The sequence below is a fragment of the Podarcis muralis genome, chromosome 13, assembly GCF_964188315.1.
Source record: "Podarcis muralis chromosome 13, rPodMur119.hap1.1, whole genome shotgun sequence".
In the NCBI taxonomy this organism is placed as follows: domain Eukaryota; kingdom Metazoa; phylum Chordata; class Lepidosauria; order Squamata; family Lacertidae; genus Podarcis; species Podarcis muralis.
Genome location: NC_135667.1, coordinates 18,659,580 through 18,686,401, shown reverse-complemented (window position 1 = coordinate 18,686,401; position 26,822 = coordinate 18,659,580). Strand labels below are relative to the sequence as shown.

At 48.1% G+C, this 26,822-nt stretch overlaps 1 protein-coding gene across 2 annotated transcripts in view; it reads left to right on the top strand.

The window, feature by feature from the left end:
• Positions 1 to 13,398: 13,398 nt before the first annotated feature.
• CACNG7 (calcium voltage-gated channel auxiliary subunit gamma 7) overlaps positions 13,399 to 26,822 on the top strand; it is a 41,935-nt gene continuing 28,511 nt past the window's right edge. Inside the window, exons 1-2 of one of the 2 annotated variants that reach the window (XM_028702870.2) lie at positions 13,399 to 13,709; positions 14,785 to 15,038. The gene's annotated coding sequence lies outside the window, so the exon portion shown is untranslated. Of the gene's footprint in view, positions 15,039 to 26,822 lie in introns of both variants that reach the window. The other variant, XM_028702869.2, reaches the window with a different exon arrangement.

Sequence of the window (26,822 nt, the reverse complement as noted above, 5' to 3'; positions counted from 1 at the left end):
ACTAGATCTCAGAAACGGATGCTGAGGTGCATTGATTTAAACCAGGCATAGGCAAACTCGGCCCTCCTGATGTTTTTGGCCTACAACTCCCATCATCCCTAGCTAACAGGACCAGTGGTCAAGGATGATGGGAATTGTAGTCCCAAAACATATGGAGGGTCGAGTTTGCCTATGCCTGATTTAAACGGTTGTGCTCAGGTCTTGCTTTTGGGCTTCCCATAGGCATCTGCAAGAACAAGATGACGGACTAGATTGGCCACTGGCCTGATCCAGCGTGGCTCTTATGTTCTTAACAAAAAGCCAGATTCCCCAACCCACCAACCCACTAATGCAAAGTAAAAACACTGTGACACGCAGCAGACATTGTCAGGGCTAGCCCAAAGCATGTTGCTGCCTGAGGCAAAGCCGAGTGGGCTGGCTGTTTAATCTGACTTCATCAATGAGATAGGGGCCTCGGAAACACCAGTGCCAGACTTTGGGCTCTCCAATTTCAGTGGTGCCCCATGCGATGCTAAAATTTGCTGCTCCCTGCCTCTTGCGCTCCATTCTACAGCACTGCTGTGGCACCCCTTGCAGCACAGCACATAGTCCGGCCAAACTGGTCACACTAGCCTAAAACCACCTCTGACCACCCATGGGGAAGCCGGCTTGTTTGAGAGGCCGGATCAAGCCATGTGCCATACACAGCTCTGTCAGGAAGAGTCATGAGAAACAGCCAGCATTTGCCACCTGATGAGGTTGCCTCACTTTGCCTAATGGTAGGGGCGGCAGCCCCAGACATTGTATTAGGAGGGTGACTGAGGCAGTGATTAATGCAATGAGAATAAAAGGTAAAGGACCCCTGACAGTTAAGTCCAGTCGCAGACGACTCTGGGGTTGCGGCGCTCATCTCGCTTTACTGGCCGAGGGAGCCGGCATTTGTCCACAGACAGTTTTTCCGGATCACGTGGCCAGCATGACTAAGCCACTTCTGGCGAACCAGAGCAGCGCATGGAAACGCTGTTTACCTATTTATCTACTTGCACTTTGTTCGGTCCCAGCTCCTGCCAACCTAGCAATGAGGATAGTGGTCCTAAAAAGCAAGCTCCTTCCCCCCCCCCCTAACCTGATCAGTTCTGGAGAGTTGCCAATGTGGAGAGTTGGTAGGGACTAAACAGTCACTCGCTTCAGTTCGCTGTCCAAATGCTGGCAGACTGTCCCATCTGCCATCTCCTCCCTCTGCCCCGAAGTCCTTTGCCTGCGGTGGTCTGATTTCAAACCATGCTGCAAAGCAAAACACATCATCTAGTGTCATTCTGACACCAGATGATTGGCAGGTGGGCGGTTCTGCTCACCTATCAAAGAAAAGCCACAGAGGATGGACATGAGGATCACTTCTCCACCTCTGTCATAAAGCCTAGGTAAAGGTAAAGGTAAAGGTAAAGGGACCCCTGACCATTAGGTCCAGTCGTGAACGACTCTGGAGTTGTGGCGCTCATCTCGCTTTATTGGCTGAGGGAACTGGCGTACAGCTTCCAGGTCATGTGGCCAGCATGACTAAGCCGCTTCTGGCGAACCAGAGCAGCGCATGGAAACGCCGTTTACCTTCCCGCCAGAGCAGTACCTATTTATCTACTTGCACTTTGACGTGCTTTCGAACTGCTAGGTTGGCAGCAGCAGGGACTGAGCAACGGGAGCTCATCCCATCACGGGGATTCGAACCGCTGGCCTTCTGATCAGCAAGTTCTAGGCTCTGTGGTTTAACCTACAGAGCCACCCGTGTCCCTTGTCATAAAGCCTAGTTGATAGCTAATCACTTGGATTTAGGCATCACCTAGGCAGTCATCCATGTTTACTTTCTCACCGAAATACATTGTGCTGCCTTGATGAAGCTCTCACCCTGCTCTCTGCAGCACAGAGTCTCCAGCTAACTCCACCACATGGAGAAGATCTCTGACATGTGACTGTCCTTAAGCTTCCGGTGAGATGTCATGTTTACACAGCCACAGCTTAGAGGTTGTCCTTTCAAGGTGGTTATCCAGACATAAGAGGTGGTTATCCAGTCCATAAGTCCCAGCGTTCTTACCTGGCCACACGCTCTCTTAGAATAATAAAACCATAGAACGGTAGCATTGGAAAGGACCACAGGGGCCATCTAGTCCAACCCCCTGCAATGCAGGAATCTTTTTGCCCAACGTGAGGCTTGAACCCACGACCCTGTGTCTCAAGATCTACCGCCTGAGTTACATCCATCATAGGCTCTTGCGTTGATTATCATCAGTGCAGGACTTTAGGGCCGAAGTCCAGAAGGGTCTCTAAACAGGGCCAGTACCCTCGCTCTGTTGCTGACGCTCTTGATTCATTCGAAGGATGCTTTGTTCCTCTAGGGAACAGCAGAGAAAGCTTTGCAGTTTAAACTGGTGTTGGGATGAAAGAACAAGGACTCAGAAGCCGCCCCCTTGCTGCCAACAAGTGCTGTTGACTCTCTTTCGATTCCCAGCCCCTTGAGGCCTGCTCTGCACACCCCGCAGAACGATGCGGTGGAGAGATAATGGGATGAACCTGGACCACTTCAGAGTGAGTGGGAAAGCACTTCTGAGCACCGCATGCAGAGAACCTGCAAGCCAGCTTCTCGTTTAATTGTTATTGTTTCGGTATGGTGAAAACAACAAGAAGAAGAACCTCAGAAAATAATTCTAATCCCTGCAAGCAAGAAATAAAATTAAAAAATACTTCAGAGAGGAGGATTCAAGCTCAGCCCTCTCCCAATCATGCCATTTTTCTACTGTAGGGGGTTTCACGCATAGGGGAGAACAGTGCTTTTTTTCTAAAAAAATGTTTAGGGGTACTCTTATTTTCCTACTCGTATTGAAATACTGCCCCTCAATGAGGCCAAACTTAGATTCACAAAATGTTTAGGGGTATGCGTACCCCTGCTTACCCCCCAGAAGAAAAGCACTGGAGGAGAATTCAAAAACTGGATTCCCCAGCTGAATTGGTACAATCCACACTAACACCTTGAGTTTTTTCATCACTTCATTCGCCAGCTTTTTTTTGCTTATTATATTTAGACCAGGTCTGAATCTCCTTTACCTCTTGAGCAGCGGCTGATAAATCTTTGGTGGCCTCAGTGGCCATCCAAAATTTGCTTGTTGCTAACACACAAACACACATACATACGGGACAAGGTGGTGTCCCTGACCTTATGCCATATGTCTCTAAAATGTAGCATGAATTCTGGCATCTTTCCAGCTCTAAGCTTAGAATTGAGGCAGGAGGAGGCACACAGGGCAGAAATTTGATTTGGTGATTCGCACCTTCCTAAAACAATATGCAAATAAAAAAACCCCCAAAGTTACCTTTTGGAATTCTCCAAATTCTGCAAGGCAGTTTTCCAAACAAAAAGTGTGTACTGAAGAATGCAAAACAACAACAACAACACACCATGTGTGTGAAAACAACATACACAATTGTGTGCAAATTGCTTGTAAAAAAATGTATATAGTAGGAGAACTGTGCATTAAAATAATGACAAATTGTCATGAGGACTTTCCAAAAAAATTACAAACGGATGTGCAAGGGCAGTGAACCAAACCTAAGATTGGAAAACTGAGAAACTCAGAGAAACCAAAATTAAAAGAGCCATCTGCCCCTAGGGTCAGGGAAGAAAACAAGCTCAGAACCAGAAGGGGGCTGAGGCTTGCTGTGCCGCAGCCTTGGGTGGGCGCCCTTAGCTCACAATGGCTCTTGGGCACCATGCACACAGCAAGCCAAGATGCTCTGCTCCCACTTCAGTTCAGAGCTATAGTGAAGAGGGTGAGCGAGATAATCAAACCCTGCTTTTGAACAAGTATATCAGAGGTTGAAGAGTGATCAGAAGTTGTTATCACCCAGATTGACAGCTGTGTTTGTGACATAAATTTGCTAGTTGTCCCCTCCATAATTTCACAGACAAAAATAGGGAAACATTTAATGCACACAAGGGATTATTATTTTGACACATGCTCACCCTGCCTATTGCACCAATATATTGCCAAAGGCTCTATTTGCTGTGTGCAGTAACATGTCATTTCCCACTTTTCAAAACCAAGGTGTTTTTATGCTGGGTGTGTGTGTAGAATTGTCCTACCATCTGTTAACAGAAGTTTCAAAGCCTTACTAGCATTTGAAACTGCTGTTGTGCCTTAGTGTTCATGAATAAGCATTTGTGCACATGTGCACTAGAGGTAGCAAAACTCACCTTTTCCTCACTCAGAGATCTAACTTCTAGGCACACAGAGAGACAGAGAGACAGACAGACAGACAGACAGACAGACAATTGAATTCTGAAGAACGACAACACTCACAACTTGGACTAACACATTTTAACATTCTCAAACGCGGGCACTTCCAGACTATCACTATTTTCAGGTGGGATTCAATTATGTGCTGACAAATTCAGGTTGATTTGGAGTTCTTATGCAACAAACCGGCTTCTCCAAAAGATTGGACTTTTTGCAATAAGTGACGGGGAAATGCATTGGAAAGTATGGGATAACACTTGGGGTGGATCTACACCCGGGGGAAAATGCACTAGAAATAAGTCAGAAATTAAATACAAAAGGGAAAAAAATGCTATGGAAAAACACTTAGAATTTTGTTTTGCTCTCCAGCGCCATCTGGTGTTGCATGTTTATAATGCATTCAAAACACTGTTGTTTTTTAACTAATGTAGCTGAGTCCTTGCTTTGGTACAATGCCATCTAACCTCCCCAGGAACAAATCAGGACGAATGCTCAAGGAAACAGATAGTCTGGAAGTATCCAAAGTAAGGACAGTGAATTATCAGGACTGTGATCCAGGGGATGTATACTATGCAAGGCAGGGGCATTAATTATTAGGGGCTGGCCCAAAGGGAAGTCCCAGGTCTCTTGTGCCAGGCCCCAGATCTCTTGCCCCTTCCCTCTTCCTTTTTTGAAAAAAAAAAAACTTTGCTTCCAGGGCACCTGCCTACTAGACTCACCCATCCACAGGCCTGCCATACATTTATGCTCATTCGTGTTGGGAGCCTATGACCCAGGCCATTTAAATTCTTAGTAACTCCTGCTGTTCCTGGTCACTAAGGGAGAGTGGGAGCCAGGGCCAGCTCTACTATTAGGCAGGATGTGGTGGCAGCCTCTAGCAGCAGATATAGGTGTTGGGGTCAGCAGTGAGGTGCTGGGATGGCAAAGCTATGTGTCACACACAGCCTGCCCTGTGCCCCCTAAGCAAGTCTTTTGCCCTGAGATATTCTGGAGGACGTTGTCTCATCCACTGAGATTCAGCGACCAGTCTGGTCGGCTTCCGAGCATGGAATGGGTGAGAGGGGCCTCTCATCTTTTGCCTCAGGCAGCAAAATGCCTTGGGCTTGCCCTGAGTTGGAGTTAACCGTGGCATTCCAGGATTTGTTGGGCGCTGCAGCAATCTTCAGCAACTGCTTCTGCTGCTGCACACTGTTGTCGGCAAATCGCGAAAACGCAGGGAACCCAGGGACACCGCAAGGAAATGAGAGATGTTTTGTGCCAGGGGTTTTGGGGGAAACCAGAGGGAAGGGCCAACTGTCTGTTGGTTTATGGGTGTCCAGGGATCAAGGGTCATCTGCAGGACTGGGCAGGGATACCTCTTTCCCCCCACTTCCTTCCATCCCCGGCAAATTGCCTGTTCAATAAATAATGTTGTGTTTCAAAGCAGAGTCTTTGAAGGGGACGTGAGCTGTGACAGCTGAGCAAAGGGAAACATGAAGCTATTAGAGGAGGAAAATGTACTTGGGAGGAGAGAGAGAGAGAGAAGGCAATTCAGCACTTTGAGCTCTGGGTGCTGAGTTCAGTGTTATCTGACACCCGCCCTTGCTCTTCTCCCCCCCCCCCCCATCTTCTTTTCAAAATTTGACTTTCCAGAGCTCCTTCACAATTGCGCCTGGCTCTCGTTGTGGGGGAATAGTTTAAGAAGGGTGATGGTCAGATTGGGAACAGGCAAACAAGGCAATTAATGGGCAACAGGAGAGGGCGAGACCTTAAGCAGCATCGCAGACTGGCAAGGTCTGAGCCAGCCCCCAAAGGGGCAAGGGAACAACTACCTCTTTCGTTCATGAGCTTTTATAGTTTGGCAAGGGGGCAGTTATAACCCTTCTGTGTTTCATGTGCACATACAGGCATCTTCCCACTTACACGGGGGTTACGTTACATTCCCGACTACCGCACATATATGTGAAATCGCGTGTAGTGGTGAACATAATCTGAAAAGCCTGCAAACACCCTCAAAACTGCTGGGAACCCTTGAAAAACCAGCAGCAGTTACCAGACTGGCATGAATGGTGGCAATGGTGGCTCTCAGCCTTCCTCATCACTGATGATGTGGAAACAGCAATGGGGGGGTAGACCAGTACCCCGGAGTGCCTGGCTGCGTTTCAGAAGTATATTGGTACCCCAAAGTACTTGGGATTGCTCTTTTTGCTCCATTTTTGCAGCTTTCTCACTGTTCTTTGGCCATTTCCGCCCTTTTTGTGTGCCTTTTTTGCAGTTTGAATTGATTTAATTATTTCCCAGCCCCGCATATATATGTGGTCACTCACGGGTCAAATGTGCATAAGTGGGGAGACACCTGTACCTTTTCCATCATCCTTAGCCATTGGCCACGCTGGCCAAGATTGATGGGACAGACTCCCCGCTCTAAAATATTTGTGCAAGCCAAGAGATGAAGCCCTACGCCAACCTGTGCTAACCTGGTGCTAGCTGGGGCCAACGGGAGTTGTAGTTCAAAATATCTAGAGGGTGCCAGTTGGTGAAGGCTGCTCTGTAGACTCTTGCTATGGAGGTGCCTAAGTCTGTGTAAGGAATTGGGGAGGGGGGGGCAGAGCACTTTTTCAAACTGAGGCTGTCAGCCTATGGCTACTTACTCATCACCTCTTGCACTTCTGATGCAAGCCTGGCAAAGGGCAAATGTTTTCTAGTCAGCATGCCGGACCCTTATATGCCCAACCCTAGGGTGGGCTGGCGGGCAAATTTGACACATGGGTAGGGCTACACACCTGTCAATCACCTAGTGCCACTACAACATCAGATGATGCTGTGTGTTGAAGTTCAGATTGCTGCAACTTCAAAGGGCAGTGTAGGGGCTTTTTGAAAGCCCTTTTGCAAACAGCTCTGAGCTGCTGTTTGAACCTCTGAAAGCCAGCAGATGAGCAGTGGGAGCGTTCCTTGCTCCAGCAGCAAAGGAACAATCCTGGAGCTCACAGTTGCTCCATTTCAGCCACATCAGTATTTGCCCCACACCTGACATCACATACATCATCAAATGTGGAGCGAGTGGGCATGGTTTGGAGGGACATGGCCTTGCAAGCCAAACAGAGACCTCTGGTGGGCCAAGTCTGGCCTTTGGGATGGAGCTTCCACACCCTTCGAATACAGTATCATGATCCCTGAGGATTGGCTTGGGTGGCCGGGGCTGATATGGGTTGGAGTCAATGAGATCTGGAGGGCACAGGTTCCCCGTCCCTGTTGTAGGAGCAATATGCTTGCCAGACTCCCAGGCTGCCTTTCTGGACTGAAACACATCAAGATGGCCTATGCTCTGCAACTTCTGAAAGTACATTTCTAACACCAAAGAGTGTTGATTGCTTAGCCGCCAAATCCAACATGGTAGCAATGCTGTCATCACTAACATTACCACCTATGAAGCTTGGAACTAACAGGTTTGCAGGCAGTGTGAATTGGCTGAGTAACAATATTAGCTCAAGTCACTTCTTTTAAAACTTATTTCATTCATCCTTCTGAAACAGAAACTTGCTCACAAGATATAAACCCCAATCACCTCCGCCCCAAATACCCACCTTTCCCCATTTCATAGGGAGGAAATGCTTTTGAGTCTTTCCAACAAACGTCTCCTCCCTCCCTGGCCTTCACATCTTTACTCAAATTTCATCTTAGCTATGAGCTCCCTAGATGTGAAAAACGGGGTTGACAATATGCTATCCTTGGGAACTGTGGTATGTGTTAAAATGGCAGGCTGTGCCCTACATGGCACCTTAGCTTTCATGCCCATGCATTTCATCTCTGTGTGCCCAAGGGACTCAATGCATTTACCCACCCACTCAAATTTCTGATGCATTCACCCACGTCTAGAAACCCTGGGGAGGGAGGCTAAACACTGATGCCTCTCTACAGTGGTAGCTCACTCTAGCAAAATGTCAAATGCTAACCCCAGCAGTAGCATGATGGGATACTGCTGAAATATGGGCGGGGGGGAGCGAACAGGCACAGCTGTTATCTCTGCTTGGTGGCATGCACAGGCTCAAATGAGGTACGGGCAGGATGCAGGGATGGGACACTTCTGGCTGCTATCAACTTACAACTCACTCACTTTCGCCATGTTGTCATTGTGTGATTGTTACCCCGGTCACATATTGTTGCTCCAGCCTTTGATAAACCAATGTATCGCTCTATGAATCTGTAGCCCAGAGTAGATGTCATAGGGAAGACACCACTGAGTAGAAAAAGTCACCAGGGCAATTGAACCTTCCTGAGTACTGGAGGATTTCCCTTGAACCTGTTGCCAGGTTAGATCCGATTGCTGGATGCCAGGAACAGGGCCTTGCTCGCAGTGGCCCCCTGGTTATTATTTATTTATTAAATTTGTATGCCACCCTTTGTCTGAAGATCTCAAGGCATAAGCACACACTCCAGAGGGCTCCTCCAACCCCCATTTCTCCTCTCTTTTAGGTGGGATTTCACAAACTTAGTTTAGAAGGCCCTTTCCTGTGATCTTCGCCCAACCAACTCTACCATGTTCAGTCGTCCAAGGGTCTCCTGCACCCTGAATGGACTCTACCCAATTTCTCTTGCTGCTGCCCATGCCTGGAACCACATCCCATAATGCCTCTGTGTGACCATCAGTCCTGTTTGCTTCAAGTCCAAACCTCACATTTCCCAAAAGTCTTTGGATCGCCCGCTGCCCAGGCCCTAAGCTAAAGAACATTTAATTGATGCAATCACATATTCTTCCCTTGCATGCTCACGTTTCCATTTGCCCCCTTCATCTGCTGCTTCCCTGAGTCTCTTTTACATTTTAAGTCCTTTGGGGTTGAGTCCTTTCAAACTTGTTATTTATACAGCACCATGCACATAGAGTGCTCACTGGAAGGACAGATCCTGAAGCTGAGGCTCCAATACTTTGGCCACCTCATGAGAAGAGAAGACTCCCTGGAAAAGACCCTGATGTTGGGAAAGATTGAGGGCACAAGGAGAAGGGGACGACAGAGGATGAGATGGTTGGATAGTGTTATCGAAGCTACCAGCATGAGTTTGACTAAACTGCGGGAGGCAGTGGAAGACAGGAGTGCCTGGCGTGCTCTGGTCCATGGGGTCACGAAGAGTCGGACACGACTAAATGACTAAACAACAACAACAACAATGCCCATAGATGGTGTGAAAGGATTTTTTTAAAAAAATGGCAGCTTTTGTTTTATGCAGAATCCCTGGATTTTACATGCTTTGTTTTCATTGCTTCATGGTTTGTTTGACTGGTCTTAATTGCTCTCTTATTGTTGCTTTATTAGGTTTTACAGATTTCTTTTATGTTGAAAAGCAATGTATAAATATTATTATTAATAATAATACTCATAAAGCAATCACACTCAGTGTTTCTCTGGCTGCCATTAACAAGCAGTGGTCAATGAAATGGAGCAGGGCCCTGGAAATGCTGGGTGTGATGACATCACAATACTAAAGGAGAAGGCAAGGAGAAGGAAGTGTCACAGGGTGGTGGCAGCTGCCTCCCATGACGCACAATGATGACCTCATTGCATGATCCAAAGTGGTCTCCAAGCAAGTGACGTGTGACTGTGGCAACAACCCTGAGAAGACTACCTCTGCATATTTTTCTTTCTTTCTTTTTTAAAAAAACACCTCTCAGTTTTGGGGGCCTAGATGAAGAATTAAGTGTAAACAGCTTGGTAGATCACACATTTGATTAAAGAACATAACAACAGAGGAGTATGTCAGCCACAGATCAAGGAATATGTTGTTTTTGTATTCATGTTATTGATTTTAATAAAGGAGGTGATTTGTGTCTTTGTGTTTGCATATTTGAGACATTAATTTTACAAATTAAATATCTCAGGCTATCGTATCTCACAGAAGGAGTTGGAGATTTTTAAATACCCTCTGCAGAAACAACTCAAAACTTTTGCAGTTTCCAGCCTACCCTTTGGCCACCTTCCTCCTGTTGACTGTTTACAGTCTCACCAGCTCTGCGATTTCTCTCCATCTTCCCTCATCTCTGTCACTGGAGCAGAGGGAGGCTGAGTTTGTGGGCTGTGGGGGGAGAAGGATAAAAGGAGGCTTCTGTTCTGTTACTGTCTGATGATAAATATATCTCTACATTCGCCCACTCAAAATGCCTCAAGGCGAGGAATGGACGCCATTTGGTGTTTTTGCAGCACCTGGGACCAAAGAAGCCCAGTTCTGCAACAGAATGGGAAGGCCTTCTGGAGGGGACAGGGTTGCAAATTGGGGTTTTGTGGTATCTTATCTTTTCAGATTCTTCGAGTGCCTGGCTGTGGTTTGAAGTTCACTGAAGGCTTACTGGGGAATGTTTGCATGTTTCTACAGTCTACATCTGTATTGGAATTGTTTTAAAGAGTTTTTTATATCATTTTGTTTGCCGCTCTAGGCTCCTTTGGGAGGAAAGGTGCGGGTATACAGTTGACAAACAAATAAATGCAAAGTTGGCAACTTCTTTTTTCCCCTAGCACGGCTGTGTGTTTGTGTTGCTTTTTAAACAAATACATGGCATGCAAAAATTCAAGAGGCACATGCAGTGTATGAAGTAGTATAGTGGTACCTCAGGTTAAGAACTTAATTCATTCTGGAGGTCCATTCTTAACCTGAAACTATTCTTAACCTGAGGTACCACTTTAGCTAATGGGGCCTCCTGCTGCCGCTGCCACGCGATTTCTGTTCTCATCCTGAAGCAAAGTTCTTAACCCGAGGTACTATTTCTGGGTTAGTGGAGTCTGTAACCTGAAGCATCTGCAACCCAAGGTACCACTGTACAAAAAAAGTGCCTCTGAGCACGTGCAAAGTGTGGGCCCTGAATAGTCCTAGCTCCCACACACAGAGGATCAGATTAAAGCATGCTGAAATGTTGAAACAGACCCTCTGTTAAGTTGTGGGTAAACATATCAGACGACACAGCGATTCTCCAAACAGCTCTTATTTATTCATAAGTCAGAAAAGAACTGAACTGAAGGGTTCAGCCAGCCTGTTTATATAGAGCTCCAGTACAACGTAACTGTAACAACTTTCTGTAACTATCCAATCACTGAACGTCACTTTTGATCCCTTATTTGCATATGTGGACCTGAGTGAAAACCATCTACAGTACCCCCCTGCTGGCCCAGGGTGAGAACTTCAGTACATAACACCCTCCTTCTTCCTTCACCCCTACAGCTATATCTACCTGAGTCTCAGTCCCTTTCTTCCTTCCCACCCAGCCCCATCAGTTTCATTGCTCCTCAGGCTCCCACAAGCTCCTACAACTCGCTCCCACTGTCTCAGGCCCTCACTTCCCATCAGCCCCTGGGGCCCTTTACCTGTTGCCACTTTCCTTGAGCACTGGCTCCTATTTCCTGCAGTGGTCAGAAGCTCAGCTCCAAACAGTAAATCTTGAGGTATCCGGGGGTTTCAGTGTGGCTGCCCCTGCTCTGTGGAACAGCGCCCCCTGTTGAGATAGGCCAGGCACCCACTCTCTACATTTCCCCAGGAGACACTTTTGCTGCACCCAGCTGGGTGAATAAGTGTCTCCCATACGGTGTTCATTCTGCATTGTTTCTGTTTATTTTTGTAACTGCTATTTAGCTGTTTCAATCCTATTTTGTGCATCGCCTTGGGACATGTGCGGAAGGTGATGAATAAATCACAACAATAAATTTTTAAAACCCACTGATGTGTCTCTCCTGTGACTCAGGCTTCCGCAACCAGGTGCCCCTCAGACGTTTTGGAGACTACAACTCCCATCATCCTCAGCTACGGCAGCTGCTGGCTCGTCTCCCAGTTTCTTGCCTCCCAGTTGTCTACAGCTGCTCCTCTCCCAGTTTCTTCCCATTTACTTCCTCCACATACCAAGGGAACCCAAAAACCCAGTTCTGTGAACTCACTAGATTACCACCTGGAGATCCAAGGAATCTGAAGCTTCCAACGTGACCAAAACTCATATTAATAACTATGGCAATAAGCTTCATAAGGCCATGATATCTAATGAGGATCTGATAAAGGTTTTGCCCTAATATGGGATTGGGTCATTTCTTGTGGGTCAACAGGATCATCTTCTGTTGTGAACGAGGCTCTCATGGGGAGAGACCAGGAGTCCTCCTGACTTCGGCTGGAGTCCCTTTAGCTTCCGAAGAGACCTCAGGAACCGAGACTACAAAAGAAAAAAAGGGAAAAAAGGAAAAAAGAAAGCCAAGCCAGATCTCCCTCCCCTTTTCAAGATTTCTGGCTCCAGAGAGCATCGACGCTCAGTCCCCTCACGGCCAGTCCTAGGAACTCCTCGTATGAAGGCTCATTACAAAACCTCTTTTCTCCCTTCGCCACCCATCCTGATGCTCACACTAGGGGGGACTCCGCGCCCGCGTGGTGGTGAGAAGGAGATTTAGGTGCATTTCATAGAGGTGTGCAGAAAACAAGGTGGTGTTCTAAGGCGCAGGTGCCAGTTGTGGGTGTCTCGTTTTGTTATCATTAACATTTTTAACGAACTGTATTTACTTGGCATTATCCCAGCAGCATCAGCTGTGAATCTTTGGTGCTGCTGATAAAGGTAATAATGATGATGATGCTAATGATAGTTGTTGTATATGACAGGTACCAAGAGGAAAACAACACCTCCATAGGCTACAATGACTGTCCAAACATCGGTTAACTCTTCGCTTTCATAGACGAAATGCTGATAACCCCAGGTCGGTTTTGTGAATGTATTGGGCTCAGATGCCCGCACTAAGGCACACGTATGTTGTGTGTGTGTGTGTGTACCAAAACATACGCAGACATCCAGGCTAGCTCATTGTCCGAAATTTGGTGAAGGCTGACTTTTATATCTGACTGTCGACAGTCTAGACCAACACACGCGCGCTCCACACACATGTGAATGCGGGCAGAGCGAATGTTACCGCGAGTGTCGGACGTATGGAGAATGTCGACATTCCCCACGTTTCGGATATTCACCGCTTGCTATCTGTCCTGTGCGTTCCTCTCCTATTCAGATCTATCCGCTTTCTGTCTCTCTCTCACACACACCACCCAGCAGACGAGCCCACTTCCCCCCCGGCTGGCGAGGTCGGGGCGGGAAGCCGGGGCGTCGTGTCCCTTTAAGAGTGGTCCCTCTGACATCACGGCCAGCTGCAGGGAGCCGGGCTGGGGTGTGTGTGTGTGTGTGTGTGTGTGTGTGTGTGTGTGTGCTGGGGCGATTGTGAATTCTCCTCGCGCCCCTCGTCAGTTCCCAGCCAAGCGGATCCCGTGATCGTGCGGGATCCGGCCGCGGGGGCGCCCTGTGCGTGCCAGCCTGTGTGTTTGTGTGCGTGCGTGTGAGTGTGCGAGTGTGTGAGAGGGAGAGGGAGAGAGGGGGAAAGCAGGAGGGAGGGGGACCGAGAGACAGGCAGCCACCTCTCGGCACCCGACTGCGGCATCACTGCCCGATCGAAGCCCCCCAGGACAAAATCGGTAGCAGCCTTTCTCTCTCTCGGGCTCCCTCCTCCTCCCTCCTCCGGCGCGCCTCCACCGCAGCCCCCCTCGCCCGCTCTCTTTTTCCATCCAACGATCCCTCCCCCCCGCACAGCCACCCTTCTCTCCCCCCCTTTTGGGGGTCGCCCTCCAGATAACGAGGCTATCTTTGGCTGAGGGAGACCCTCCTTTCCCCCAACCGGGACTTATTGATTTAATTCTCCCCCTCCCTCTTTTACCCGCATCTCTGCTGCGCTCCCTGACTCCCCCCCCCCAAACGGGTTTTCCTCCTGCTGCGATTTCTGATCGCTCCCCACTCGCTCGTTCTCCCTTTCTCTGCTGCTGCATTCCCTTGCCCCCCCCCCCAGCCTCTCGCCATTGCGTGGCTTTTTCAGTCCTTTGCCTCCTGCCTGGAAACAACCCCCCCCCCCCAATAGCACTCCCCTCTCCTCCGCCTCCTCCTCCGGACCCTCTTCCTTTCCTTCCCTCTCTCTCCTTCTGCCGGGATCCCTCTTCTATTCTCTCTCCCCCTTTTCCGCGTCCCGATTCCTTCGTCCCTTCGAGGGCTTCCCTTTCCCCCTCCCCATCCGCTGCACCCCTTTTCAACCCCCCCCCTCCGCCTCCCCCCTCTCCTGCACCCCTCTTTTCGCCCCTCTGCCTCTTCCCCTCCTCTCCTTCTGCGTCCCTCGTTCTGTCGTCTGCTCGCGCGCTCCCTTCTTCCCCCTGCTGCATTCGTCCGCTTGGCTCCCTTTTTCATCCTGTCATTCCCCGTCTCCCTCCTGCTGCTCCTGCTGCATTCCTTCTTCCGGCCCCCCAGCTCGGCTCCTCCGGCCCCCAGCTCCATATTGACCACCGCCAGCTTGCCCTCCTGCTCCCACCCCACAGAACCGCGGCTGGCTGCTGCATTCGTCGCCCCCCCCCTTCCCAAAGCTCCCTCCTTCTTCTCCCTCTTTCATTCTGTCGTGTCCCCCCTCCTCGAAGAAGACTGCAGCCCCTTCTCCTCTCATCCATCTCTCTCTCTCTCTTTCTCTCTCTTTCCTCCTCTTCTTCTCCTTCTCCCACTTTTTGGATGAAGCAAACTTCTGGATGGGGCCTTCCGCGATAGAGACCCATCGTCGCTTGGGGGTCGCGTAGTCACCGGCCCTTCAAGAAGATACCCTCCCTTAAGAAAGAGGGAACGGGTGACATCCCATCCCAACTCCCAGCCACCCCTTGGAAGGTTGGAGCGAGAGAAAAAGGAGAGATAACTAAGAATAAAAAGCAGGAAAGCGATGCAGGTGCGGTGGAAGAGCAAGGATCTCAAAGCTCCGGTGGGATTCTAACAGCAAGGTGAGAGATACAGACCCCGGCTTAGCCCACCTCCCTTCCCAACAGTGCGCTGAAATCCCTGCTAGTAACGCAGCTGCTACATTGTCCTGCTTGGGAATCGCCTTTCCTTCGCTTCAAGGCAGGTTGCTCTCTCTGTGTGTCCATCTGCATTAGAGACCCAGAATGAGGAGAGGGGTTATCATAGCTCAAATCAGCTAATAGTTCTAAGAGGATGGAAGCCTCAGAGTTACACAGGACTCTTCCCCGGCAGCCCCGGAGTTCTGTGCAATTAAGAAGCTTGTAACCTGCTTGGCTGGCCCTAAGTAAAAGAGAATCTCGCTAATGTCATGCTGCTCTTTTGGGTCCCCACTCTGGATGATTCGCCCAGTGTTGTGTTACTTTGGACAACTTTGGCCTGGGTGTGAGCTTGTGGCCTTTCCTTGAGGGGCAGCGGAATGGCTGTTTTGTAGCACCTGATGTGCATTGCAGATGCTTAACTTTTAAGCCCTCTGGTTGGTGTGTTAGTGAATTCCTTCAGATCCTCTTGGATGAAGGCTGGGTTTTCTCTGGTACATAACAGCACAGACTGGCGATGATGTGTTTGGATTCTTTGGTAATAAGTTAGTGAAGAGAACACACATCCTGAACTCGTTTCTGTGCGGTTCTGTTATTACACTGAGGTGCATGGGAAGCAATTTTTATTGGCATAATCCTCCTCTCCCCCAGAGATGTGGAGTCTGTGCAGGTGGGAACTTCCCTTGCTAGTACATATATGTGCGTATAGTCAATACAAAACACTGCATGCCACTTCATATGAAATCTCATGTTTTTCAGTGTGTGTGATTCCCGTTACACCTAGTAAGCATGTACGGTTCAGCGTCCTTTCTGTAGATTTCTCTGGCTTTCTGTAGAGCCAAGCACAAACACAAAACTGATTTCGAACAGCTGCCTTCAGTTAAACCTTTTCAACTATAACATTACCTACGGAGCCGTGTGGGTTCATGCCTTTACAACACTACACCCATCTTCCTATTTATTTTTTGACGCCTAGTAGATACAAATCCCTTTAAATGCATTTTGTATGTGTGTTGCAAAACAGCCAGAACTGCTAATTTAGATGAGCCGTATGCTGCACCAGTATAGTGTGTGTGTGTGTGTGTGTGTGTGTGTGTGTGTGTGTGAGAGAGAGAGAGAGAGAGAGAGAGAGAGAGAGAGAGAGAGAGGATTGCTGGATGTAAATTCATTCTGCACCTTTCTCTGTGCACTGCACTGCCTGGCAGGCAGGATGTCTGTGATTTAAAAACAGTGTTCTATGTTAGGAGAGTGATTCCAGCCCGTAGTTTGGTACTGTCCCTTTAGCACACTTCCAACATAGCACTAGTATGTTTCACTGGTTTTGTTCTGTTTAAATACAGCATGCAGCATTAGGGTAGCTTGGACACCTTTGTCAAGGTGTTGCACTGGTATGTAATGCATGTGCCTGTGATTTTCTACAGCACTGTGTGTGTGTGTGTGTGTGTGTGTGTGTGAGAGAGAGAGAGAGAGAGAGAGAGAGAGAGAGAGTGCAAGCAAGCAAGAGCTCCTCTTCAATCCTTTTAACATCAACCTGTCTAGATTATCCAATGGTGTGTGTCTGTGTTTGTGATTACTATTAGCTCCTGTCTCTCTAGCTTGTGTGTGCAATTTCACAGGGTGGTGTCAATTGAATTATGTTTACGCTTACCTCCCACCCCTCTTCATGTTAGTGCACATAAGGGTACCTGATTTATGGGAGGCTCCTTTAACGCCTCGGTGCTTAGATTACATGGTGCATAAAGATGAGGGTGGTGTGTGTATGTGTGTGTAGTCTTATATGTGCATCTTATTTAACTGTTTGTTTGTTTGTGTGTGTGTGTGTGTGTGTGTGTGTGTGTGTGTGTGTGTGTGTGTGTATGTGTGTGTGTGGCAGGAGTAGATTTAATGTTTGCATATTTCCCATTAATTCTTGGCAGATTGCCCTCTTTGAGAGAGTATGTACTGTGGTCGCTCAAGTGAATTCCTTTCAACGTTGAAGTCTATGTGAATTCTATACCCTCGGTGTGCATGTGAATTCTCAATGCTAGCGCACAAATACAAAATTCTCGGAACGAGCCCTTTGTGTGTATAGACTGTGATATTATAATTGTAACAGCAATTCTGAGGTTTTAACTTGCATCCAGGAGCTATTCCCAACCCCTCCTCCTCCCCCCTCTGTGTTTTTCTGCTGGATGTGTGAGTCTACTTGAAAGAGAGATGGGTTTCAAGCAAAAAGAGCAAGATTTTGCATATAATACAGTGTATATTTCTGTCTCACTGCGCGCCCCTGAAAACAAACAAACCCACAAATGTTTAATCCCAGATGGTGACATTGCTGTAAGATTGTATTCCCCGCCACAGATGAATATGGTACAGTATTTGCTGGAGGGAAGAGATGTGGTTGCTGTGGAGCTGGGAGAAAGGAAGAGGTATTTGGGGTGGGTTCTGGCACTGAGCTAATGGGTGAGATTTAATCTAGCATGAGATACAGAGGGGTCAAGCAGAATGTGTGCTGCATTTGTGCTAGGTTTGTTACATTTGTGGGGGGCGCGCACACACAACCAACTATACAATGATAACAGCATGGTGTGGGGCAGAATGTGGGGGGACCAGTGTGGTGGTGGTAGAGGAGAAGGAATCATTTTAGGAGTTGCACTAGTGGTTATGGGGAGGGGAAACACTTTTATGCTTATTGTATGGGAGGCAGTGTGGTATAGTGGCTAGTGTGTTGGGAGCACCCTCAATCCCTCCTCATCCATGAAGCTAACTGGCTGGCTCTGGGCCTGTCATGCTCTCTCAGACTCACTTTCCTCACTGGGTTGTTGTGAGGATGAATTGGGATGGATGGGACCGTTAGTGCCATCCTGAACTCCTTGCGGGAAGAGTGAGATTAAACTGTAACAAAGATGGTTTCCTTTGGCCTATTTATCTGGCCTATGAACACGGGTGGCCCTTTTAACACGGAAAGTCTGCGTTAGGTGGAAAGTGCACCCGTGTGTGTGTGCGTGCGCACACACACACATGGGTGCATGCGCAAAAATCTCCTGGGAAATGTTGCTAGTTTTATTCGAACTCTTTTGGTTTTTCTTGAAATTATGCAGAGGCTTCGCCTGAGGAGGAGCCTACAAGTTCATTTTGGATTTCACTTTCGGTGGCATTTCAGCAGCAGTTCCCATTTCTATGTTTAATTCATCACAATCTGATCCAGAGTGACCAGGGCAAAATACATGGGCTTATCCCATTTTACCCTAATAATATCCCAGTGTTAGTCTTGCAACAGCTCTCTTAGGCCAATTGATAGCCAAAATCATCCACTCAGTTTCATAACAGAACAGGGATTTGAACCTGCCTCTCCCTAGTCAGACCACACTACAGTCAGTGGCTTAACAGGCTGTAGAAGTTGGTTCATTAGGGCAAACGGGGCACTGCTCCACAATTGGCCTCCAAACAGCCCTTGCCTGCCTGCCTGCCTTCTTACTTACAGCATTGGCTGTCAGCTTCCTCTTGCGCCTGAATCTCCACTTAGAACTCAGCAGGGAGGAGAAGGATGGGAACAAAACTCGAATGAGTTGGTTCTGCAGGTCATTGGCTCTCTGGCGCCACCTACTGACTAGGCTCCCTGCATCCGCCCAACCAGCCCCAACGGACACCAGCCACTGCAGTTAACGGGAAGCTTTTCCTGCCATGGAAATATGTGGCAGCAAAAGCTCCACCAGCTAAATTTCTATGGAGCAGGCTGCTGTTAAAGGCTCAGGAGCAAGACTGGGGGAAAGGGTGGTCACCCTAACTTAAGGGAAAGGGGTCAAATGTCAACACTCATGGGATCATAGGAAGCTTCCTTAAACCAGACCAGATGACCAGTATTGCCTACTCTGACGGACAGTGGCTCTCCAGGGGGGTCTCAGGGTTCTCAGGGCTTGCTACAGCAGATAATGGAAGCTGGTCCATTAGGGCAAACGGGGCATTGCCCTCAGCCAGCTCCCGCCAGCTCCCTGCCTTCCTGCTTGCAACCAGTCCAGGGCATGGCACTGGCTATTAGCATCCTCTTCCTTGGTCTTGTTGCCCTTGTAGAACTCAGAAGGGAAGGGAGCAAAACTAGAGTTGGTTCTGCCAGTCATTGGTGCTCTGGCTCCACCTACTGTTTGTCCTCCTTCCTTCCACCCTGCCAGTCCCAGTGAGCACCAGACACTACTGAATGGCTGAGATCAAACCTAGGACCTTCTGTATGCAAAGCATGGGAATCTCAAACGCACAGCCTTGGATTATAGGCACTTCACTGCAAACCCAGCTGAGGTGATGGGTTTATAGATAGCTATAGGCTTCATTCACTCTTAACAACTGGCCAGCATTGGTTCTTGATCTGTAGGTGCTACTCAATGAGTTTGTACTCAGGCTAGGAGCACATACTCAAGGCAACATAGCACAGATTTGTTGCTCCTTAAGTACGGTATCCCTTTGGGACTCACGAGTTGAGTTTAGAAATGGGGGGTGAAAAGGGTAGATGTCTCATACTCTCTCATAACATGTTTATTGAGCAACTGGAGTTTGTGATTGCTATTAAAAATGGACAATGGTTATTCCAGATGAGTTGTTTTGAGCATGGAAATAGAATATCTTACGTACAGAGAACTTTAGGACTTGTGACAGCGAGCACTTACAGATCAGTATATAATAGGTCTTGGAAAGTTCCATTAGACATATTGTATGATGAACCCTGCAGGCCAGCTCTTTGAATACAAGTTCAATGGAGAGATTTCCACTCATCCTTTTCTTGGTGTGGATCTCCTCTCCTGCCAAGTTATTGTCTTTTGCACCTCTCACAATCCTGTCTGTTTTCCTTGTATAACTATATTGCCCTTAATTTTTTAATTGGCCCTATCCTGCAGATTGATACTGTGTACGCATTACGACTTACTCTGGCTCCAGTGCGCTCCCACTGCTGGTGTTTGAAGCTCTGTACACATAACATTAGTCACAATCCCTATCTATCTTGAGAAATACAGCTGTTGGAGGCATTTCCTCACAAACCAGTTCCCATCTGATTTGAAGATGGAAGCCATGGTGAAACTGAGGTGTGTACGCTAGAAACAGTCATTGCACATGTGCAGATGGCAGGCCATGGCCAGATGACAGCTTCATTGAACAGGAGTTTGGGGGGCGCATTGCAGGCACAGGGAAACATAAAGTGCATCGGGTAAAGACATTCCCGCCCTCAGGCGCATACAGCAACATGCAAGTGTGACTTGAAATGGGGAGGGGAAGCGACATTGCTGCATTTTAAGCTGCTATTGGGTGCATCACTTCAATGTGGGAAACAACATACCACTTACAGTAAATTATGCAGAAACTGCATGAAAAACTTATGTCATCAAGCTGAGCCACAGTGCAACCCGTCCATCAATACCTATCTGCGCATCCATCATGGCAATAAATATCTGTCTGCCAATCATCCTTCCTCTTCTTCTCTTGTAAATGTCTGTCCACCTGTCTGTCCTATAATCTTACCATCTAGAGTTGGAAAATGTATTTGTAGGCTATCTGGTCCATCCCCCCTGGGTGATGCAGGAATTGAGAGGCAGAGCACCTCCATATCTACTACTATTATTTAGTGTGTGTGTGTGTGTGTGTGTGTGTGTGTGTGTGTGTGTGTGTATATATATATATATATATATGCTTTCGTAGATTTTCACGGGTATAGGTATGCAGGTTTTGGTGTCCTCGGGTGTCTTCCCGTGTAAAAGTTGGGGTGTCTAGGCGACGTTTCGACGAGGTCTCACTCGTCATCTTCAGGCTGGTGCTTTCGGCTTCTTGTTACTGGAACAGAGCAGGATCTCAGTGTTTGAGTTCCTATAAATACTGTTGAGGGGTGTGGTGTATAGCCTCCAATGTTCTGGGCCGAGAGGAAGTTCCCAGGCTAGTGTGCCTTTTCTTCTTTTGTTCCTTAGTTGCTTGAGGGATATCTTGAGTGATTTCTTGAGTGATATCCTGAGTACCACTTAGGTGGGTCATTAGGTGTGGATTAGTTGCTAAAGCCTTTGTGTCTTGACCTCTTGAACTTTGTGAAGAGTTTCCAACCTGAGGAAAGACAACAACATAATCATTCTCCCAGCAGACAAAGGTAATGCCACTGTTGTGATGAACACATCGGACTACCAAGCAAAACTATCAAATCTACTCCAAGACCCTACCTACCAACCTATAAAAACAGATCCCACCACCTATCTGGAAAAAACCACCAAATCCAAAATAAAAGCCTCTCCTATCAGTGAAGAAATCCAGCTAAGAATCATCCCCAGAGAAAAATCATCCAGATGCCCCAAACTCTACGGCCTCCCCAAAATACACAAAGAGGGAACACCACTCAGACCAATAGTCAGCTCCATAGGCTCACCTCTACAAAATCTCGCTAAATTTCTCGCCAAGCAACTTCAGCCCTATGCAGAATCCATCTCTTCACACGTTCCAAACTCCTTCCAGTTCATAGAAACAATAAAGAAGCAAAACCTACATCCCAATGACCTACTTGTGAGCTTCGATGTTGTATCTCTCTTCACACAAGTGCCCATTAATGAAGCCTTGACAGCCATTCAAAACAAATACAATCCCCCCGAATACATCTTGGACCTGACCAACCACTGCCTAACCAACACGTACTTCATCCACAATGGACAAAGATACAAACAGATAGAAGGAGCACCTATGGGATCACCCCTCTCACCGGTCATCGCAAACCTGTACATGGAACACTTTGAAACCAATGCTTTAGACAAGTCAGAACACAAACCCAAACTTTGGCTCAGATATGTTGACGACACCTTTGTAATTTGGCCACACGGGAAGGAAAAACTGGACAGCTTCCTCACACATCTCAACAGCCTACACCCCAAAATACAATTCACTATGGAAATAGAAGCCAACAACCAACTTCCCTTCCTTGACGTCCTAATCTACAAAAAACCTGATGGCTCCCTAGGACACACTATCTACCGGAAAAAAACACACACCAACCGCTACTTACATGCACAATCACACCACCACCCTGCACAAATAAACTCCGTAGCCAAGACTCTCATCTCCAGAACCAAACGCCTGGCTGACAAAGACCACTTGACAACTGAGTTACAGAATCTCTCAAATGTGTTAATTGCCAATGGATACCAGCAAAACAGGGTTACGAAGCTAATCCAAAAAGAAACACCCCCCAAAAACCAAGACACAGAAGAAAACAATGGCATGGCCCTCCTTCCTTATATCAAGGGCACTACAGATAAAATTAGCAAAATCCTCCATAAACACAATATCAAAACAGCCTTTTGCGCCAACCAAAAGATAGCCAATATCCTCAGAAACCCCAAGGATAAAATCCAGTTGGAAAACCAAGGGGTCTATGAAATACCCTGCAAAGTCTGCCCAGCCACGTACATTGGACAAACAAACAGACGAATAAATGCACGTATCGCAGAACACAAGAATGCCGTCAAAAAAGAAGAAAAAACTTCCTCTCTTTTCCAACACATGAAAGAAACAGGACACGAAATTAATTTTGCAGATTCCAAATTGCTCTCTAACATGGAACATCACCACAAGAGAATAATCATGGAAGCCATCGAGATAGAGAAACACCCTCACAACATGAACAAGCGTGACGACACATCCCGCTTGCCAGACATCTGGAAATTAGCCCTCCCCACAAAAACTGACACCAGATCCAGAGGCACACAGAACGCCATCACCAATCAACCACACCAGACCCAAACCCAGACCCTCTCCACAGATAAATTACAGACACCATCCAGTAGCCAAACCATGATGGCACCTCCGGATGCTGCACCCCCCTGCAATCCCTACACAGATCTGGCTGGCACAGGCCACAAAACCACAGCTCGCCCCTATACACGAAGCCAAGCCAGAGCACAACTACAGCCATCTTCTCAGAAAAACTCTTCACAAAGTTCAAGAGGTCAAGACACAAAGGCTTTAGCAACTAATCCACACCTAATGACCCACCTAAGTGGTACTCAGGATATCACTCAAGAAATCACTCAAGATATCCCTCAAGCAACTAAGGAACAAAAGAAGAAAAGGCACACTAGCCTGGGAACTTCCTCTCGGCCCAGAACATTGGAGGCTATACACCACACCCCTCAACAGTATTTATAGGAACTCAAACACTGAGATCCTGCTCTGTTCCAGTAACAAGAAGCCGAAAGCACCAGCCTGAAGATGACGAGTGAGACCTCGTCGAAACGTCGCCTAGACACCCCAACTTTTACACGGGAAGACACCCGAGGACACCAAAACCTGCATATATATATATATATATATATATAATCACAGCATATCTCCAAATAACTCAAGGGGGTGTACACACTTCTGCCTCTCTCTCCACATCATCCTCACAACAACCCTGTGAGGTAGGTTAGCTTGAGAGATAGCGGCCAGCCCAAGGTCACCCAATGAGCTTCATGGCCAAGTGGGGATTTGAACCCTGGTCTCCCAGGTACTCTACTCCCAGGTTCGGTACTCTACCCACTACACTACGGTGGCTGCCCAGCCTCTGCCTAATGACTTCCAGTGAGTGACAGCCTCACCCAGGTCTTTAAACCTCTCTCTGCTCATGTGATCTTCTGTTTGTTTGGGGGGCCATAGCTCCGTGGCAAAGCACCAGCTCTGAATGCAGAAGGCCCCAGATTCAATCCCTGGTATCTCCAGGGTTGGCTAGGAAAAGAGACCTTGCATGGAACCCTGGAGAGCCGCTACTAGTCAAAGTTGACAATACTGACCTAGATGGAGCCATGGTCGGACTCAGCATTAAGGCAGCTGCTTCCCATCCATACCTTTGTCTTTGGCCCCATCTGCACAGTACGTTGAAAGTGGTACCATGCCGCTTTAAACAGTCATGGCTTCCTCCAAATAATTCTGGGAACTGTAGCTCACTAAGGGTGCCAAGCATTTTTGGGAGACACCCCATTCCCCTTAACAATCAACCCCTCTGGGAACTGTAGCTCTGTGGGGGGAAATAGGGCTCTCCTAACGAACAACTCTCAGCAAGCTTATCGGATGACAGTTCCCAGGATTCTTTGGGGTGAGGGGGAGCCATGACTGTTTAAAGTGGTATGATACGTCTTGAAAGGGACAGTGCAGATGGGGCCTTGGGCTGTCCTTGCAAACCTCCTCCTATCCGTTCCCACAAACATATCATCCACTCTCTCTCCCCCTCTCCCGCCTCACACACACACACACACACACACACACACACACACACACACACACTCCTTCTCCCTTGAATGTTGTGTATGCATATACAGATCTGGAACAGGAAGAGGAATGTGTGTGAGTAGGGTGACCATATTGCACCGCCTTCTGTAACCAAAATAAAACAATCACAGATGGGAGGAATCGAATAAAGGTTCTCCTCTGGGGGGTGGGGTGACGCTTCACTGCTAAGGGGCTATAAACAATGCTGTGGGCAGGCAGTAGGGGGCGATGTTACATAGGGAGTAGGGCAGGGAGGTTGATATTTGTTGTTGTTGTTTAGTCGTTTAGTCATGTCCGACTCTTCGTGACCCCATGGACCAGAGCACGCCAGGCACTTCTGTCCTCCACTGCCTCCCGCAGTTTGATCAAACTCATGCTGGTAGCTTCAAGAACACCATCCAACCATCTCATCCTCTGTCGTCCCCTTCTCCTTGTGCCCTCCATCTTTAAAGAGGAAAGGGGGGAGAGGGTATATTTTTATTTCTCTCCTTAACTAGGGGCAGTGTCAGAGGGTGCCCCCCACAAGGATCTGACCCCAACACAAGGATTTGGGCCCTCTAACAAGGAACTGCCCCCATTACTCCCCCCCCCCCCATTTCTGGACTCTTGTTGTTAACATATGCTGCTATTTCTCTCTCTCAACTACCTAAAAATATACTTTGTGCCTTCTGCGCCCCCCACCCTTTTTCTGGTGCCACCCCTCTCCATGACAGACCCTTTGCCATTCAGACTGCCCCTCTCCCCACGGCCCTCCATTCTAGGCCAGATACTATTTTCCTATCCTTCACACACATGCACATACACACACACAGAGAGAGAGAGACAGAGAGTTTAGGTCTTTTTTTGGTCCCTCTCTTCAGCACAAATGCAGTCGAGGGCATAAATAGAAACCCCTGGAGACACAAGCCAGGGAAAAAAAGTGCTTGAAAATCCATTGTGAGGGGGATGATGCTGGACTCTCTGAAAACACAAACATATCTTGGAGAAAACCATAACTATGCAACGGAAGGGAGCAAAGCCTTGATGGCTTGGGGCGTTGGGGGTGGTGTGGTGGTGGAGATGTGCATATGGGGCAGACTGGGGGGGGGCACCCTGGATTCCAGAGGCCCAGTAATTGGAGGAGACTGGAGGTTGGGGCAGCAGCTATGTATTTGAAGCGACTCACCCCTGCTCTACATGTTTTCAACCCCAACCCCACTGCTCCAAATGTATTTCTCATGTGACTCCCATATATCGGTCTGGGGCGTGAGGATAGTTGTCACCTTTGTGTTTTATGACATCAACTTCTGCAAGAGATAAATCAATGGAAGAGATGAGTCTTCCATGGAGTGGGGGGGTGTTTTTGCACGAGAAGGCTTGCTCTCCCCACCCCCCATCCTTCCGCAGAAACCCATCAAGAGAACTGGCCTGAAATTATGAGAACTGAGGGCTAGGAAATTGAGGAAGGGATGAGGGGAGCTCAGCGCTTCAGGTGAGATCTCACTGCTTTCCATTCCCAGAACAGACCGTTTCTGTATCAGTACTAAGCCCCGGAATAGATCAAGAAGATTGACTCTGAGCATGTGCAGAGTTCCATCCAGCTCTCCCTATGTTTACTACAGCCCACCCAGGCACAACTGGTGCAGGGCTTCCAGGTCAGACAGAAAATCATAGAGGTGGAGAGTTCGAAAGCACCAGCCAGTTCAACCCACTGCAAGCTTGAATCCCAGAAACCATTGGGTGGGGGGGAGAAACCAGCCACAGGTGTGATGGATAATTCAGGGTGTGGGAAGAAGAGGGAGACCGAGAAGGTACAACATTGTTTCTGCTGTTTCCAAGTCTCTTTGTAAAATGTCTGCATGAAGGACCAGAACCAGGGACTGGTGTTTGGGGACAGGCAGGTAGAGCGTGGCTCAAGACTTTGTGGGGCATGTATGTGGGGGGTAAGGGGTCACAACACTGGGCATCTGCTAAGGCCCACTCCCTGCAGAGGTCCAACTGCCGACCTCTGGAGCCTCCTGGTCCCCTTGCGCTCTCTCCTCTAAGAGAGGAGGCTACACACGCATTGGCTCAAAAGAGGAACGGCGGCGCATCAACAAAAAGAGAGGATGCCAGGTCTGCGTCAAATTTCCATACGCTGATTTTCTGTCAAGATGCAAATTCAGGGATGCATCCATTCAACTGAGTTCGGGTCAGAGTAGTAGAAAACGCATGCACCTAGGTAAGTAGTGTGAATTTGACTTCAACGGGTCTACTCGATATACGATATCTTTATTGTCATTGTCCCTTGCGGAACAAGGGACAATGAGTAGGACCAATGAGTAGGACCAGCACTGGCTCTCAGCATGGTTGGGAAAGGCTGCAACCTGCTGGCCTGCTCTATCTGCTGTTCAGGTGCTCACCAGTGACAGGCAACTTCAATGCCTCTCCTGCTTCTCCTTAATCCAGACTTGGACCGGATAGAGCCCTTCGAAGAGAGGGCTGTCCTCTGTAAACCAGGGCGCATGGTCACCC